General features: G+C 38.8%; 1 protein-coding gene and 1 pseudogene across 8 annotated transcripts in view; one reads left to right on the plus strand and one right to left on the minus strand.

Moving 5' to 3' along the window:
- Positions 1-16,770, minus strand: part of PHACTR2 (phosphatase and actin regulator 2) — a 134,928-nt gene that overhangs the window by 107,593 nt on the left and 10,565 nt on the right. The window lies entirely within an intron of this gene.
- Positions 9,830-15,082, plus strand: LOC110089513 (general transcription factor IIF subunit 2 pseudogene; annotated as a pseudogene). Its single transcript, XR_013540584.1, has one exon. The product of XR_013540584.1 is annotated as a general transcription factor IIF subunit 2 pseudogene (transcript).

The following is a 16,770-nucleotide window of genomic DNA, read 5'->3' on the forward strand; positions in this document are numbered from 1 at the left end:
AAGCCCAGCCTGGACATCCTGCATCAATATTAGAGAGATTTTAAAATAACATTTTATATCAGGGGTATTTACCATACTGCCTAAGCAAAGTACAGTATAAGAACAATATATCTCGAGATATAAAAGTCTTGAGGAAAACCAGATGATAAAACGTACCCTCTAGAATTGATACTCAATTACATGGAATAAAAAGTTAGTTTAGACAAAGGAATTGTGTGACATTTATTGATTAAAATCACCATTTTGACGGCAATGAAATAGAAGTTTCTTAGGGACCTTTGTTAAACAAATTGCTTGACAGAAATGATAGTGTATAAACCAAGACTTGGAAATAATTCATTAATTTTAATTAAATAAAATTAAGTTACTTTGTGCTAAACGCAGGCATAGTGGCCTAATTTAATACTATTTCTAAGCCTTATTTAATTCAATGTACCATTAGCATGATTTCCCTTCATCTGCCGGAGAGGCCACAAATTGGGCAGTTTCCTCTTAATCCTTAACAGTTATTTGACATGCAAGTTATTTCGGTATCTAATTGAAAGGCTGATGGGTTAAGGATTCAGATTGACTCACTCCACTATAGAGTTGAAAAATATCACTCATTAAAAAACTAGTGTGGCAGATTAAACTCATTCAGAATAAAATACTACAGTGGTGCCTCGACCTATAAATGTCCCTACTTACAACCATTTCGAGTTACAACCAGCTCCGGCAGCAAAATTTTGCTTCACCTTGAGACCGGAGCTTTGAGTTCCATCCGGAAAAAAGACAGGGGAAAAGGCGGGGAATTCAAAGTGCTAACCGTTGGTGGCGAAGAGGCTGCTTCTTTGTAGCTCCTTTGCTCCAAAGGTTAGAGAGTGTGAGTTTGCAAGGAGGCTTCGGACTGCCTGGTTTATGCTTCTGAGTGGTCGAGTAGACGAGATAGGCGGGGTATAAATCAAATAAATAAATAAATAAATAAATAAATAAATAAATAAATAAATAAATAAATAAATAAATAAATAAATAAATACATACATACATACATACATACATACATACATACATACATACATACATACATACATACATACAGGGTTTTTGCAGCGTGGGTTTGGGCTGGGGGAGGTTATGTTTCCGTGCTGTGATTTTGTTTTTTGTATTTTGGTGTGTGCGTTTTTCGGACCCAGCGCGTTCCAATGGGGCTTGCAGTGTTGTTTTGTTTTTGGCTTTTGTTTGTTTTTTCCTTCAGCCCCAGTGCATTCTGATGGGGCTTGCAGTGTTGTTTTGGGTTTTTTTGGTGATTTTCCCCCCCGGCCGGAATGGATTAACAGGGTTTCAATGCATTCCTATGGGAAATGGTGCTTCAACTTACGACAAATTCGAGTTATGTTCCATCTTCTGGAACGGATTAAGTTCGTAAGTCAAGGCAGCACTGTACTCCTTAATAAACAAACAAACAAACAAACAAACAAACAAACAAACAAACAAACAAACAAACAAACAAACAAACAAACAAACAAACAAACAAACAAACAAACAAACACTTCTTGTACAGAGAGATATATGATTTGGTAGCAAAAGACTACAACCCATGTCCTGTCCATACTTATTTCTTTCATTTCAAAAACAAGCTGTGAAAATGTAACACATTAATAGACAACATGTCTGTTCAAAGGCAGACTTGCCTTGAATCAATGAGGATGAGTCCTAGCTACTATGTAAGTACATACAGTATTTCAGCCTTCATTTCCAGTGAACTGATTTTTTTGCAGATGATCTCAAGGTAAAATATTTAGATGTTTGCACACTAGTCAGCTGAGTTTTTAAAATCAAGGGATGGATGGAATTTAGGAACAAAAGATATCAAGATGTGTGATAGTAAGGCAAACTTTACCCTCAATGCATATAGAACATATATACAGCGTACATAGTTCGTATTTAGAACTTATTAATCTATTGCTTTGGTCACAAGATGCTTTCTTTAGTGTAAATAACTGTAGAAATCTTTGTTAATTTTTGTTCATAATTAGTTCATGTTAGTCCATGAGTTTAAAATACTACTTTTAAAGAAAAAATGTTTATTTCCCCACTATGTTTGTTATTTGTTACTGAACCAATTTATATGGCATTCAGTGCAAAACCTTTCCCAATTGCATACTGTGTGTTAAGTGCCATCAAGTAGATTCTGGCTTATGGTAACCCTATCAAGGCTTTCAATCTATGTGAGATATTTAACAGGGGTTTTTACCAATACCATGGGATGTGGTGGTGCTGCGGGCTAAAACGCAGAAGCCTTTGTGTGCTGCAGGGTCAGAAGACCAGCAGTCGTAATATTGAATCCACGCGACGGAGAGGGCTCCCGTCGCTTTGTCCCAGCTCCTTGCCAACCTAGCAGTTCAAAAGCATGCAAATGCAAGCAGATAAATAGGTACCATCTCGGTGGGAAGGTAAACAGTGTTCCGTGTATAGCCACGCTGGCCATAGAAACTGTCTTCGGACAAATGCTGGCTCTGTGGCTTGGAAACGGGGATGAGCACTTCCCCCTAGAGTCGAACACAACTGACTAAAATGTCAAGGGGAACCTTTACCTTTACCAATACCACCCCTACCCCGTGAGTTTCCATGACCAAGCAAAGATGTAAGCCTAGCTCTCCTGAGTGCCAGTCTAACACTCTACTACACTACACTGACTCTCCTTCTGGTATGGAATAAATGTATAAAATCATGCTTTATATTTGTTTTACATATGGACCATAGCTGGTAAGTGCAGCTGGAACAGGCACTGAAGAGCAAAAAGAAAAGTGATAGAGATCAGTGACCAAACATTACTTAACTGAGATGAGATTCCATACTTTAGGAGAGAAGGCCTCCCCTAATTGCAAAATTTCTCTATGTGTTGAGCTCACTGGTCCCCAGCCAAAAATGAACTGTGAGAAAAAAGGGTATAATTATGGAAGGCAACTTTAAAGCAAAGCAAAGAGCACTTTTAAACAAAACAAGAACAAATCAGCCACTAGGGCTCAACAGAGACAACACACATCTCATTCTCTACCAACAGTCAACAATTTGATTAAAGGATTAATCAACACTAACTTGACCAATTAAAAACTTCCAATTCTCAGCATTAACAACAACAAACGGATTGCCACTATCTAATATTTAATATTACTAAACTAATTTTCAAATTTAATGTTCCAACCTCTGGTTAACAAATAATTGTGCATCGTCAAGTCTGACTTATGGCAGCCCTTTTCAAGGTTTTCTACATAGAGAGTACTCAGAAGTGGTTTACCATTCCTCTCTTCTGGGAGTGTGCAGCTTGCCCAAGGCCACACAGGCTGGCTATTCTGGGATACACAGTGAGGAAATGAGCTTCTAGCCTCTGGCTCTGTAGCCAGATAACTAATTCACTGAGCTGTCCAGTCAGTGTCTAAATTAATACCGTATAACTGTTCGACAAGATGGAATAAGAAACTTACTGTTGGATCTACAAGTGTACTTCCATGAACACAAGGCTTCTTCAGTGAACTAAATGTCTTTCTGAACTATCACAGGAAGAGTGATCTGAAATTCAGAACATGTTTCTGTTTGCATAATGTGCTCTACAAGCCCTTCCACTGGTTCCTATATAGTCCTTCATGGAACTGTGACACTGCCACAATTTCTGCTCCTTGAACATCTCTGGATCACAATATAGATTACAACCCATTGAGGTCTTTTTAATAGATGTATTGAGGTCATTTAAATAGATTTATGTAAGAGAAGCAGAAATTAATACCAACAGATTCAGGAGTCTTTCAACTATTTAGCACCTATTTAGGATGTTTCAGATTTGAGATACCAGCATTCCTGACCATTTCCCAAACTATATGGGCGTGACAGGAACTCAAGAGGGCCTGACTGGAGAATACCAAGCTAAGTGGCTACTTTAATTAATTGTGAGTGGCAGTTAAATATTAAGCTCAGTAGCATCCTACAGAGCTTCAGCTTGGTGGAAAGTCCCACCAACACAGTAACATAGGATTGCTCTGTTCATGCAAGCATGAGCTTTGTAGAAATGAATGGTGGGTTTTCTTTATGGAGATAACTGCCTGTATAATGGCAATACTTCTGCAAGTGACCCAATCCTATATTACAATACTGCTGGTAATTTCTGCTCATATGGAACTCTGTAAGATACCTGCCTCAGAAAATAAAGACCTAAAGAATTGTTTACCCCAAGATTATGTTCCTAAAGTCCCCAAAGAAATGCCTATGGGAAGCCCACAAGTAGGGCATGAATGCAGTTAATACTCTTCTGCTCATGTTCCCAGTAAACTGGTATAAGAAGGGCATAGTGCCTCCAATACTGAAGGTAATATACTACCGTTATCACTACCACCTATAAATAGTCTTATCTATGAATTTGCTATAAGTACATAAATAGTATTATATCACCTATAACTATTGAAGATTTAGAAATATATTTTGCCATTTACAGTACAATGGTGCCTCGCAAGATGAATTTAATTTGTTCCGCAGTTAATGTTGTCTTGCGAAAAATTCATCTTGCGAAACACATTTTCCCATAGGAATGCATTGAAATCTAATTAATGCATTCATATGGGCAAAAAAAAGTCAGAACAAAGTCAAAGTTGGTTTACAAAGGGTTTATTAAGTGCTCTTTAAAGCCATACATATTGTGCAGATGATTTTAAAAAATTCAGTCAAAAAACATTAACTTTATAAACATCACAGAAAAACATATAAAATCAGCAAACATGAGACAGGAACAAAAATGGAAAACATTCTTCTTGAGAAGCACATAGGAACATTTGTCTTGCGAGTCATCAAACCCATTTGTCTTGCGGGGTTTTTTGTCCTGAGAGGCACCACTGCATTATATTTACATGGTTTTATTTCATTATGAAGATATCTGATACTAAGACAGTTTTAAAAAAAAACAAGAATAGCCAAACCTTGCAGTCTTCATAGCAAATCTATGATGCAACTAAGGTGACCATTATTACTATGATATTTATGTTGGCACAGCTCACTGAGACTTCACTGAGAGTCAAAAGCATATCAACAGTATGGGAGGAAGAAGACACACTATCAACAATCTGCAGACCTTCCCATTACTGTATGCACTTAGCAACTACAGTATCTCCACCAAGCAACCTGTCAGCTATCACTCCCTCACACCTTCAAATTGTCCATTAATAAATGGTACCAATCAACATGTGAAGATAAGATGATTAAAGCCAGCCCTATAAAGGAAAACATTGATATACCTCAAAGGAAAACTCCTTTCAAAGTGTGAGATTCATTGCAAGTTAATTAAATGTTGCTGAATTTGATACACCTTGAAAAGCCAAGCTCCTTTGTTACACATGATTTAAGAAAACTGATTTTTTAAAAAAATATTAAATTGACTTTTAAAGAAAGTGACATGCAAATGGTCTTGTGAGAACTTTCTGCAGAATTTTCAGCACAGTTTACACAAGCACATATAAATACAAAAAAATAGAATCTAAAACATGACAACAGAAAGCCCATTCATTTTATGTATTGCTTTTATCATTTATTTGCAAGTATATACTGGCTGAAATTCCACTGCTTAATGTAGCATGTTGCAACTAAAGTAGGTCCACTGGATCAATGGAACTTATAGAGAAACTGACTTACAAAATCCTCAGTAATTCAATGAGCCTACTCTAGTTGCAACTTACTACGCTAAACACCAGAATTTCAGCCACTATGTAAAGATGTACTGTATATAATAGTTCTCTGAATTTTCTTGACCCAATACTTTCTGAGGGCCAATACAGGAATGTGGGATTTAAAGTACGAAGGCTCAAACCAAACCGAACCAAACCAAAATCTCCTTTCAGTTTTTGAAAAGATGTTGGAGGGCAAATTTTCAGAGAGGAATTAATGAATTAAGTTATTACCTTTAGAGCAATTTGCACTAATCACATGTCCATACCTAAGGACTGTTAATCAGACTGTAGTTTTTCCACTATCATTTTACCACTGTATGCACAGGGTGCCTATATCTTATAAAACTTGTATAACTAAGCTGCCTGTGGCAGTCAAGAACAGGGGAGGAGGTCTCACAGCCAAAGCATGCTGTTCTCTCACTGGTTTCAGTTATCACTCAATGTACCATTCTTTGTGTAGCTACAGTACGTGTGGGTTGTTTAAAATATCTCTCTGTACATTTGAAGAAAATATTAAATTTAGGATGGGGACAGTCAAGTGCCTCCACCACAGACATCCATGTTGCCATGGGCTTCAGCTTTAAGAAAGCCTGCAGCCATCCAGAACCTGAAAAGAAAGAATTGTTTACTGCATAAGTAGTGTTAGCAATCCAATAGTTGGCACCAAGATTTCTGAGTCACTTCTCCCTGCTGTTGTGACTTTATATCCTTAGGGGGTAACATATAGTTAGCCAGTGTTATGTGAACAATTACTCCAAAACTGTGATTAACTCAACAATAGCAAACTGCCATTCAGGTACTATTATTAGCAATCGCAAATAATAATATTGGCAATGATGCAAAACACAGAACGAGTGTATGTATACGTTATGGAAGAGTTGGAGTCATTTTCCTCCTTCCTAAAAGCTACAAAAGCATCCAGTGCATTATGTGTTCCTCGTTCATCTAGTTGGTCATCCATTCCTATTATGTCATAAGATGTTATATCAGGGAACACAGTGCTGTTTGGATGACAGTGTTTATGGAGTAGTAACCAGTATTTCTTTTATTTCCCTTCACAATAGCATCACATTAGCACTTGCAATTTAAGTGCTTGTTTGGTGTACAATTGAAGATGCTGTAATTAGAACTGTAACACTCAAGTTTATATTAAGACAGCAAATGAGAAGGAAGAAGCAATACAACTTGGATAATTTACACCTAAGATACTGATTATCTTCAGCAGGAGCAGATCTTTGAGGAATAAAATTACATATTCTCAGAGGGAACACATCCTTAAGACAACAGGAAGACCAAGTGAAACTGTTAAAAATATTTTTAAAGATTTACAAAGAAAGAAGAAAAAAGGAGACATGTTCTCATCTTATAGTGGCAGTGGAAAGGTTGAATAACTACGTATAATCCAAACATATCATAGCAATCTGTTGTGTTTGATCCTGTGGACGGTATGAAGATGAGGCCAAAATTTAAAACAAAAATTAAAAACATAGAAGGTAGTTCAGCAAAGCCCCAGTCATTTCCATTTAGGCTAGCACCCAAGTTATCTTTTTCTCCCTCTCAGTCCTGTCAATACTGTCTTTAACTCCAGACAGAAAAAAGGCAAGCCAAACAGGAAGATCTTCCCATCAGCTCATAAAACTATCCAAATATCCAAAGGAAGCAAGGTTCAGAATTACTGACCAACCACCAACAATACACCTACTTCATAGATAGCTCAAAGGTTTAGGCATCTGGCTGCAGAGCCAAAGATTGAGAGTTCAATTCCCTACTGTGCCTCCTTGATGAGTGATCCATAGGATCACTTCCAGATCTCCTGTTCTAAGATTAGATTACATTAGATTTTTTCCAGAGGCAGACAGCCAAATGGATAGAGGCAAATGCCTCAGTGTGCAATTGCAAGGTTACAGCAGGTATTTTTTAAATCCTATCCCTGATTCATCATTTATCAATTTGATGAGAAGTGTGACTTGAGTGCGAAAGCTATGCAGAGAGATTTAATTTTCATTAACTACAGCACCCCTCAGAAAAATAACTTCCTGGCTGTCCACGATGACTTGGGGATTTTGTTCTCATATTTCACTAGCATGGACTAACAGTCCAAACGTTTCTGAATTTTCTCAGAACATAATTTCAAATAATTTCACAGTTAATTTATGGCCAAGTTGGGACTGATTTCCCATGTTTAGCAAAAGCCAGCTCTTTGTATGTAGAGACTTCCTATTTTGCTGCCAGGTTAACCACCACATTTGGTAATAAAAAATAATTAGAACCCGTTTGGGCAGTTTGGCCAATTTGCAGTTGCTTCAGATAGCCTACAAGATTTTGTGACAGTTTCATTGTTGTTGTTGTTTAGTCATTAAATCGTGTCTGACTCTTCATGACCCCATGGACCAAAGCACACCAGGACCTCCTGTCTTACACTGCCTCCCGGAGTTGGGTCAAATTCTGGTTGGTAACTTTGATGACACTGTCCAACTATCTCGTCCTCTGTCATCCCCTTCTCTTGCTTTCACACTTTTCCAACATCAGGGTCTTTTCTAGGGAGTCTTCTCTTCTCATGAGATGGCCAAAGTACTGGAGCCTTAGCTTCAGGATCTGTCCTTCCAGTGAGCACAGCAAATAGTCAGATAGTACTTTTACCCTCATTAAGAGGTTTTTTAATGCCTGCCATTTCTTAAACCATTATTTTAAAGGCAGGGTGATACAAGAATCATCTGGAAAAAAGACGCATGATAAAACAAACTGTTGCTGTTTCTCAGCTATGTAAAATTAATAATTTGAAGAAAAACTTCATTCTAAATGCAGCTCAGTCAATTTTGTTATACATTTTTTCAGTTCAAATTAGGCACCTCAAATGTGGGCTTCATACAGCTCTTTCATAGAATCATAGAAAAGTAAAGTTGGAAGGGGCCTACAAGGATTTTGAGCAAGGTTATGCTCAAAATCCTCCAAGGTAGGCTTCAGCAGTATGTGGACTGAGAACTCCCAGAAGTACAAGCTGGATTTCGAAGGGGCAGAGGAACTAGAGACCAAATTGCGAACATGTGCTGGATTATAGAGAAAGCCAGAGAGTTCCAGAAAAACATCTACTTCTGCTTCATTGACTACGCAGAAGACTTTGACTGTGTGGACCACAACAAACTATGGCAAGTTCTTAAAGAAATGGGAGTGCCTTAGCACCTTATCTATCTCCTGAGAAATCTATATGTGGGACAGGAAGCAACAGTCAGAACTGGATATGGAACACCTGATTGGTTCAAAATTGGGAAAGGAGTACGACAAGGCTCTTTATTTTCTCCCTGCTTATTTAACTTATATGCAGAATACATCATGCAAAAGACAGGACTGGAGGAATCCCAAACTAGAATTAAGATTGCCAGAAGAAATATCCACAACCTCAGATATGCAGATGATACCACTCTGATGGCAGAAAGTGAGGAGGAATTAAAGAACCTCTTAATGAGGTTGAAAGAGGAGAGTGCAAAAATGGTCTGAAGCTCAACATAAAAAAATGAAGATCATGGCCACGGGTCCCATCACCTCCTGGCAAACAGAAGGGGAAGATATGGAGGCAGTGACAGATTTGACTTTCTTGGGCTCCATGATCACTGTAGATGGTGACTGCAGCCATGAAATTAAAAGACGCCTGCTTCTTGGGAGGAAAGCGATGACAAACCTAGACAACATCTTAAAAAGCAGAGACATCACCTTGCTGACAAAGGTCTGCATAGTCAAAGCTATGATTTTTCCAGTAGTGATGTATGGGACTGAGACCTGGACCATAAAGAAGGCTGACTGCCGAAGAATTGATGCTTTTGAATTGTGGTGCTGGAGGAGACTCTTGAGAGTCCCCTGGACTGCAAAGAGCACAAACCTATCCATTTTGAAGGAGATCAACCCTGAGTGCTTATTGAAAGGACAGATCTTGAAGCTGAGGCTCCAATACTTTGGCCATCTCATGAGAAGAGAAGACTCCTTGGAAAAGACCTTGATGTTGGGAAAGTGTGAGGGCAAGAGGAGAAGGGGATGACAGAGGACGATATGGATGGACAGTGTCATCAAAGCTACCTACATGAATTTGACCCAACTCAGCGAGGCAGTGGAAGACAGGAGGGCCTGGTGTGCTCTGGTCCATGGGGTCACAAAAAGTCGGACACGACTTAACGACTAAACAACATCAGCAATACCATGAAGTTCAACCCCCTGCTCAATGCAGGAATACAATCAAAGCACATCTGACAGGTGATTACTGTATCTAAGTTTTTCTTGAATGCCTCTAGTGTTGGAGCACTCACCAACTCCTGAGGCGACTGGTTCCACTGTTGTAGTGTTTGAACAGTTAGGAAGTTTTCCCAGATATTCAATGAAAACCTGGATTCCTTTAACTTGAGCCCACTGTTGCGTGTCTTGCACTCTGAGATGATCGACAACAGATCTTGCCCCTCCTCTCTGTGATAGCCTTTCAAATATTTGGAATCTGCTATCACTTCACTCCTCAGTCTTCTTTTCTCAAGGCTAAACATGCTTAGTTCTTTCAGCCTTTCCTCATAAGGCTTGGATTTCAGCCCCCTGATACAGTCCCACACAGAGACCCAGAAATGCACTGGCCAAAATTATTGGCATCCTGTCTAAATTGTAAGAACTAATCCGGAGATGGAGTCCCGAAGGCAGTTCGTGTTGTTCTGCCAACTCCTGCGACGTTGCTGGAACCAGCTGTATTGGCTCTTGCCTTTCCATTGGACCATTTCAGCAACGTGGAGAGGGGGGATCTGCTGCTTGGGTAACAGCCTATCCTCCATATTACTTTGCCCAGGCTTCATGCTCTGGAGAGGACACTCCGCAATTCAGAGCATGTTACCATAGTCTCTCGAGACTGAAGGATGCCTATGTAGGTTGGTAGGATCACCCTATGTCCACTGTTTCATCCAGGAACCTTTAATGTGTTTTGACACATACCTTTGTGAACTTCCGCCTATTTCAGGTGCCAATGGATACCTGTAAGATTTTTAGAAAAGTTCCTAAAATACTTGCTTTTAGTTTTTTCAGTTACTCTCGCCAAAAACACTGGAATGCTACAAGCTGCTACCAAACATATGCAAGTAATGACTAAAAAGACTGGTAGTGTTAATATAGTTATATGTTAATTATAATAAATACTTGATTTATTATAAATTGTTATTTTAAGTAGCTACTTTGAAGCTGTTGCAGAATCTATTCTGGACAACATATCTCTGTCCCCTAACACCTGGTAATCTTACTGAGTAACTGCACTGGCTTCTGACATTTCATCAAGAACCACCCACACAATTTTAAGAATATCTCCGTAACTGAAATGAGTAGAAACTCAGGTCACTGTATATATTTTTAAATAAATGTTCATGGGAAGTTGAATTCTACAGCTTAGATTCCATTTAGATTTTTATGCAGTTCTGACCAAAGCAGAATCAAGGATAGCACTAGTCCGGGAAATAAAATACCTCAAAGTATGGTTTGTCAAGCAATTTACAGTATTTATATAAGGTATTTTATATTGCCTTTCAAGGTTTTCAAGATAAATTTTTATATATAGATAGTAACTTAAGGAATTGAAATAGCATAAAATATCATATAAACAAACAAACAGATCTCTAAAAGCTCCAGTTTATCAAATAAAGATGGGTATTCACCACCTAAAAGCAGTCTGGACCAACCAGGTCTTTATGTTCTTTTAAAAAACCAGTCATGGGGAGAGCTATGTCAAGATGAGGTCAACATAAAAGAAGCCACCTCTTCTGTGCCTGTCAGCCAACAAAAGCTCAATAGCAGGCCCACAAACAGGACCTCTGTAGCCTTATTTGATTCCCACTCAATCTTCCAAACCACCATTAAAGGTAGACCCACATAAAGCATGCAGAACCGTCTCACTAAATGTAACTAGAGCACATATAATCATAGCAGGTCTGTTTGTCCAAAGAAAAATACAATCAGCAAATGAACTGGAGTCGACAAAAGGCATGTCTGCTAACTGAAATCACATGCGCTTCACAGATAGCTTTACATTAGAGATGGGAGATTCATATTTATCTCCTGTGAGAGACAAATATGAAGCTCACCACCACAGGTGGCCAGTCTGATTGGAAGCCCCCAAACTGGGCATCCACTTACCACTTGCAGCATGGCATGCATGGCCATCATCCTGCACACCACACAAATCACAGAAGTAGCCTGCCTGAACTTCCCCACCTCTCTGTGCTGCTGACCAATCTGGCAAGGGGGTAGGATGACAAGGTTCATGCCCATATCTACATAGGATTAAAATTGCTTTCTTTATGAAAAACTGACCCAATAAAGTAGCAATCAGAAGCTCAGAAAATTCCTTTGACTGTGATATGTCATGACTTATAGGATAGTTCTGCCACGGCAGCCTACTAGTTTCCTCCTCCTTTAAAAGAATTGATTTTTGCCTGGGCAAAAAAAGTGTTTGTGATACTTGTGTGTCTATTCAATGGCTATCTAAAATCCACAATGAATAATCTAGCTCAGATAAGAGTCTAGTCTCGCTTATTCCAATGCATGATTCTCCATACTTTAAATCAGCTGTACCACAAACCATACCATGAATCAGTGTTTTTACAGGTATACCTCCGCTCTCTCCTTCAACTTGTCAACCTACCTTCCTGCTCCTACCTCATTTGCCTTTCTGCCTACAGCTTTTCTGTCACGGGCTCCTCAGTGGAAGATGGGACACAAAGCCAGATCTCAGAGGAACTGACAGGTCCAAAATGCCTAGCTATGAGTAATGTAATAGATAAAACAAACTGTAATTTATTGGGAAAGAGGCCATAGTACTCTCTGGATCTAGATGGCATTTTTATTTTCAAACCAACAAATGTTGGACAACCCGTTACTTTTCTTTAACAAGATAAGTCCAATTTGAGTTCTGTGGGCAGGAATTTACACTGGCATGTTGAATGGATTTTGTAAGTCTTCATAAGATTGGACACACACATCAGTTATCAAAGAATCTGCTATATTTAAGCATAAGAAAAAAGGAAGAGCTTTGTGACTCCTTTAAGGTTAATAGATTTGTTTCAGCATAGGTTTTTGTGGATTACATTCCAGTTACTCAACTGCATCACAGTGGACTGCTTTAAAAGTGCTACAACCTTCCTGTTCTAGTTTTTGTTTTAGACATTAGTTTAAAATTCCCCATGATATAATCTGTTGAGGTTTTCCATAGGAGTGTGAAGCTCCGAACACTGGAGCCTTAACAATATCAGTCTAAGATAATAAAACTCAAAGTCAAATCAAATTACTTATATCAACTTAAATTGACTAAGGGGACAACCAATCAGGGGAAGTTGGAGCATTCTGGTTTACACTTTAAAAAAAAGTTCTTATCTTTGGTGCAATCTATTTTGTCTTGCACTTGAGCAATACTTCCATTCACACGGTAAATGTTTCTTCTCCCATTAGGAGTACCACACAACTCTTTGGATCACTCGAATGTCTTCATCATCATAATCACAATCATCTTAGAACTGCAAAGTTGGGATGGACTATATGCATCATCAAGTCCAGCCCCGATCAAGTGGATTGCACTTTGGCTCTACATCTATATCTACATATATATCTAAACAATTTGGTTATTGATGACTCCTCTTCCCTGCCTTTTTTCATGGGTGTCATTCTGCAAGTGGTGGAAACTTCTCTTTTTTTGGTATTAAACAAAGTAAGTGATATGGTACTACAGCAATGGATCAACCTAGCACAGAATACATATTAGACACTTCTAATGTATTAGAATTGTGCTGCGTCACTTAAGGAAATGTTTTTAAAAAGATGAAAATAGAGAAGGGGGGGTCTCTCCCTACTCCCTTTTAATGTCAGAACTCACTGAATACATCACAGGGTTGTCACCTCAGATAACACTGAACACAGCTCTATTTCGATGCAAATTAACCAACCACAAGGGTACAGAATGGAATAATCATGAGCACTCCCAATAACACCAAATAAACTGCAGCCCTAATGCTGTCTCAGAAATGAGTACAGCAGTTTTTAAAAGGAGTGGGATAGATTGCTCCTATTGAAAAGACATGTGGTTACCAGAAAACAGGGTAAACAAAACTGCACCAAAAGCAAACCAAATAGAGAGTTATATGCCTATTTTATTGCCCTCTAAAACTGGGAAGCAAGAAATCCCAGATCTAAGATAATAAAACTCAAAGTCAAATCAAATTACTTTTATCAACTTAAAGTAACTAAGGGGACAACCAAATAACTCTACCATTAAGTTCTATGGGTAATACTCATAATAGGACACAAGATTGCAGCTCTAATTGTTAAAAGTTCCAAGTCACCTTGAGATGTAGGCCATTGCCTCGGCGTTTGTCAAGAGTTAGAAGCTGGGCCATGAGCGAGAAAGGGGAGCTGGACCTGACCGGGGCCAAGCAGAACACGGGCATGTGGCTCGTCAAAGTTCCAAAATACTTGTCTCAGCAATGGAATAAAGCTTCAGGAAGAGGTGAAGTAGGGAAGCTAAGAACTGCCAAAAATCAAGGAAGAACTGAGGTATCATTCACTTTGAATGAAGATCTTGCAAATATTGATGATATAGGTGGGAAGCCAACTTCCATCAGCGCACCCAGAGAACATCCTTTTCTGTTACAAAGTGTGGGAGGACAGACATTAACTGTGTTTACAGAGAGCCCCTTAGAATGCCAGACTGATGAAAAATCTGAGAGTAACAATAGCGAAAAACTGTCATTGGAAGGAATAGTGGTCCAACGTGCAGAGTGCAGGCCTGCAGCCAGTGAAAACTATATGAAGTTAAAAAGGTTGCAGATAGAAGAATCTCCTAAACCTGTAAGCTGGACAATGCAGCTAGATAAAGCTGTGACCACGAACTACAAACCGGTGGCTAACCATCAGTATAATACTGAGAATGAAAAGAAGAAAAAAGAAGATGGAAAACGAGCTCGGGCTGAAAAGCAACAAGTGTTAGACATGCTTTTTTCAGCTTTTGAAAAACACCAGTATTACAACATTAAAGACTTAGTGGACATAACTAAGCAACCAGTGAGCTATTTGAAAGAAATTTTAAGAGAAATCGGTATCTACAACGTTAAAGGGACACACAAAAATACTTGGGAACTTAAGCCTGAATATAGGCATTACCAAGGTGAAGATAAGAGCGATTAGTAGAAGTGTTGGTCAAGTAAGCAAGAGAGTTGGCCATTGTGGGAACAGGAAGAACAGCTGCACACCTCACTCTTAGTAAGAAGTCAATCATTTGTAATAAGCCCATTTTCAGTTTTTAAAAAACTTTTGCAAGGAATATTCAGTGTGTTTTTGTGTGTTGGTTTTGTGAGCAATTTTTAAAATTAGAATAAACTTGTATTGCCTTTCTTTAATGGTTAGCCTTTTGTTGTAATGTTTCTTTCCTTCTTTTGCACTTTGTAAAACGATGACAATGTTACTAAAATGTCTAGAAGTACTGTATTATGTATTGCTAAATTTATCCCAGTACTAAAATCTTGCATGGTTCTGAATCTTGAGGTATGAAGCTGAAGCCCAGAACTGCCATGGAATAGGAGGTTGTATAGCGTAGGATTAGGGATTACTGAGAATAACTAGAGTGAAATCCATTCTGTAATGTTCCTTAGAAGAGGGGAAGGAGAGCAATTGCTTTTGGTACCCACACACTGATAGTGAGAGGAAGTTCTCAGAAATCACCTTGAGATGTAAGGAAATAGTTAATGATTTGGTACAATTTGATTTGCTGATCAGCAAAGCAAATACCCCATCTAGTGTGCCAACTCTGTACAGCAGCCTTCTGAGACACGGGGGGGGGGGCATCTTCAATATGCAGGCTATATTCTACCAGTTTGGAGTAAGTAACTACTGTTTCAAAAAGTGTGTATGCATTCATGCCTCTGTGGATGTATCTACCCAGGGAAAGATTGAAATATGTGTTATGATGAGACATTTTGCATGAAGAAGAGTGCCATGGTATAATAATAGATTAATTATTCATAAGTTATCTGAATATAAAAAAGGTTTGCTCAAGTAATGCGGTTCCACTTTGAATGCATGACCAACAAAGGAACTTTGTTAACACCTGCAGAAGATCCACAAGATGCCTGGAGGCTAGCCATCATTGACAAACAATATGTGAGTTTCCAAATCAATTGAGTTTGAAATTCTAGTAAATACTAATGTTTGAAAAACATACCTACACTTGTTGCTTTTCAACAATAAAGGTACCTTGCTACCTGGTTGCTCCACAGAAGTGTACTACTCCAGGATATGCATTATTTCCGCAGGCAACAATTTAATCTACTAAGCCTACAACACAAGACCTACTAAACACAAGCTCCATCACAATAGCCGAACCTGCCAAGTCTTCAACCTTCCTAGGCTGAGGCAGAAGGTCTGAAGAGGGCTTCTATTCCCTTTGAATGAGAATGAAATACTTCTTCAAACTGGCAACAATGCCTTCTCATGTCTCCATGAAGGCTTCTACATATATAAAGAGGAACAGAACCTCCTTCAGACCTCCCTGCTCTTGATAGGAGGGCTAAGAGCAGAGGTGATGGATTATAAACTCACCAATTAATGGTGCTGGAGAAAGAACAGTCAAAGTCATGAAAAGAAGCCTATTTTAAGCACCTATTATTCCAAGGAGTACTATGTCATTCACAAGGGACCTAAAGTCAAAGCTGTTTCAGAAGAGATGTACAATGGATTCCAGGAGTTCCTAGAGTTACAAAGTACCGATTTACACAATATAGGGAGAGTATTTTACACTGTATTTGATATATTAATAATGATAATGTGCCATCAAGTCAATTCTGACATAGCAACCCTTTTTAGGGTTTCCCAGGTAGAGAATGTTGGAGTTATTTCAGCCTTGTAAGCTGCCTCTGGTGGGTTTGGCTGGGAGGATCCTTTCTGGGTGGGCAGTAACCAATTGTCCCTTCTCTGCCTCTGATTTTGAAGAGAACTACACCTCTCTAGTTAAGACTCTTTCTCCTTTTCTTTTCAGTCTGATGGCAGTCAGTCTGAAGTTAGCAGTCAGTTAGGATGTAGTCTACAGGAG

Source organism: Pogona vitticeps, chromosome 1 (genome assembly GCF_051106095.1).
Source record: "Pogona vitticeps strain Pit_001003342236 chromosome 1, PviZW2.1, whole genome shotgun sequence".
In the NCBI taxonomy this organism is placed as follows: domain Eukaryota; kingdom Metazoa; phylum Chordata; class Lepidosauria; order Squamata; family Agamidae; genus Pogona; species Pogona vitticeps.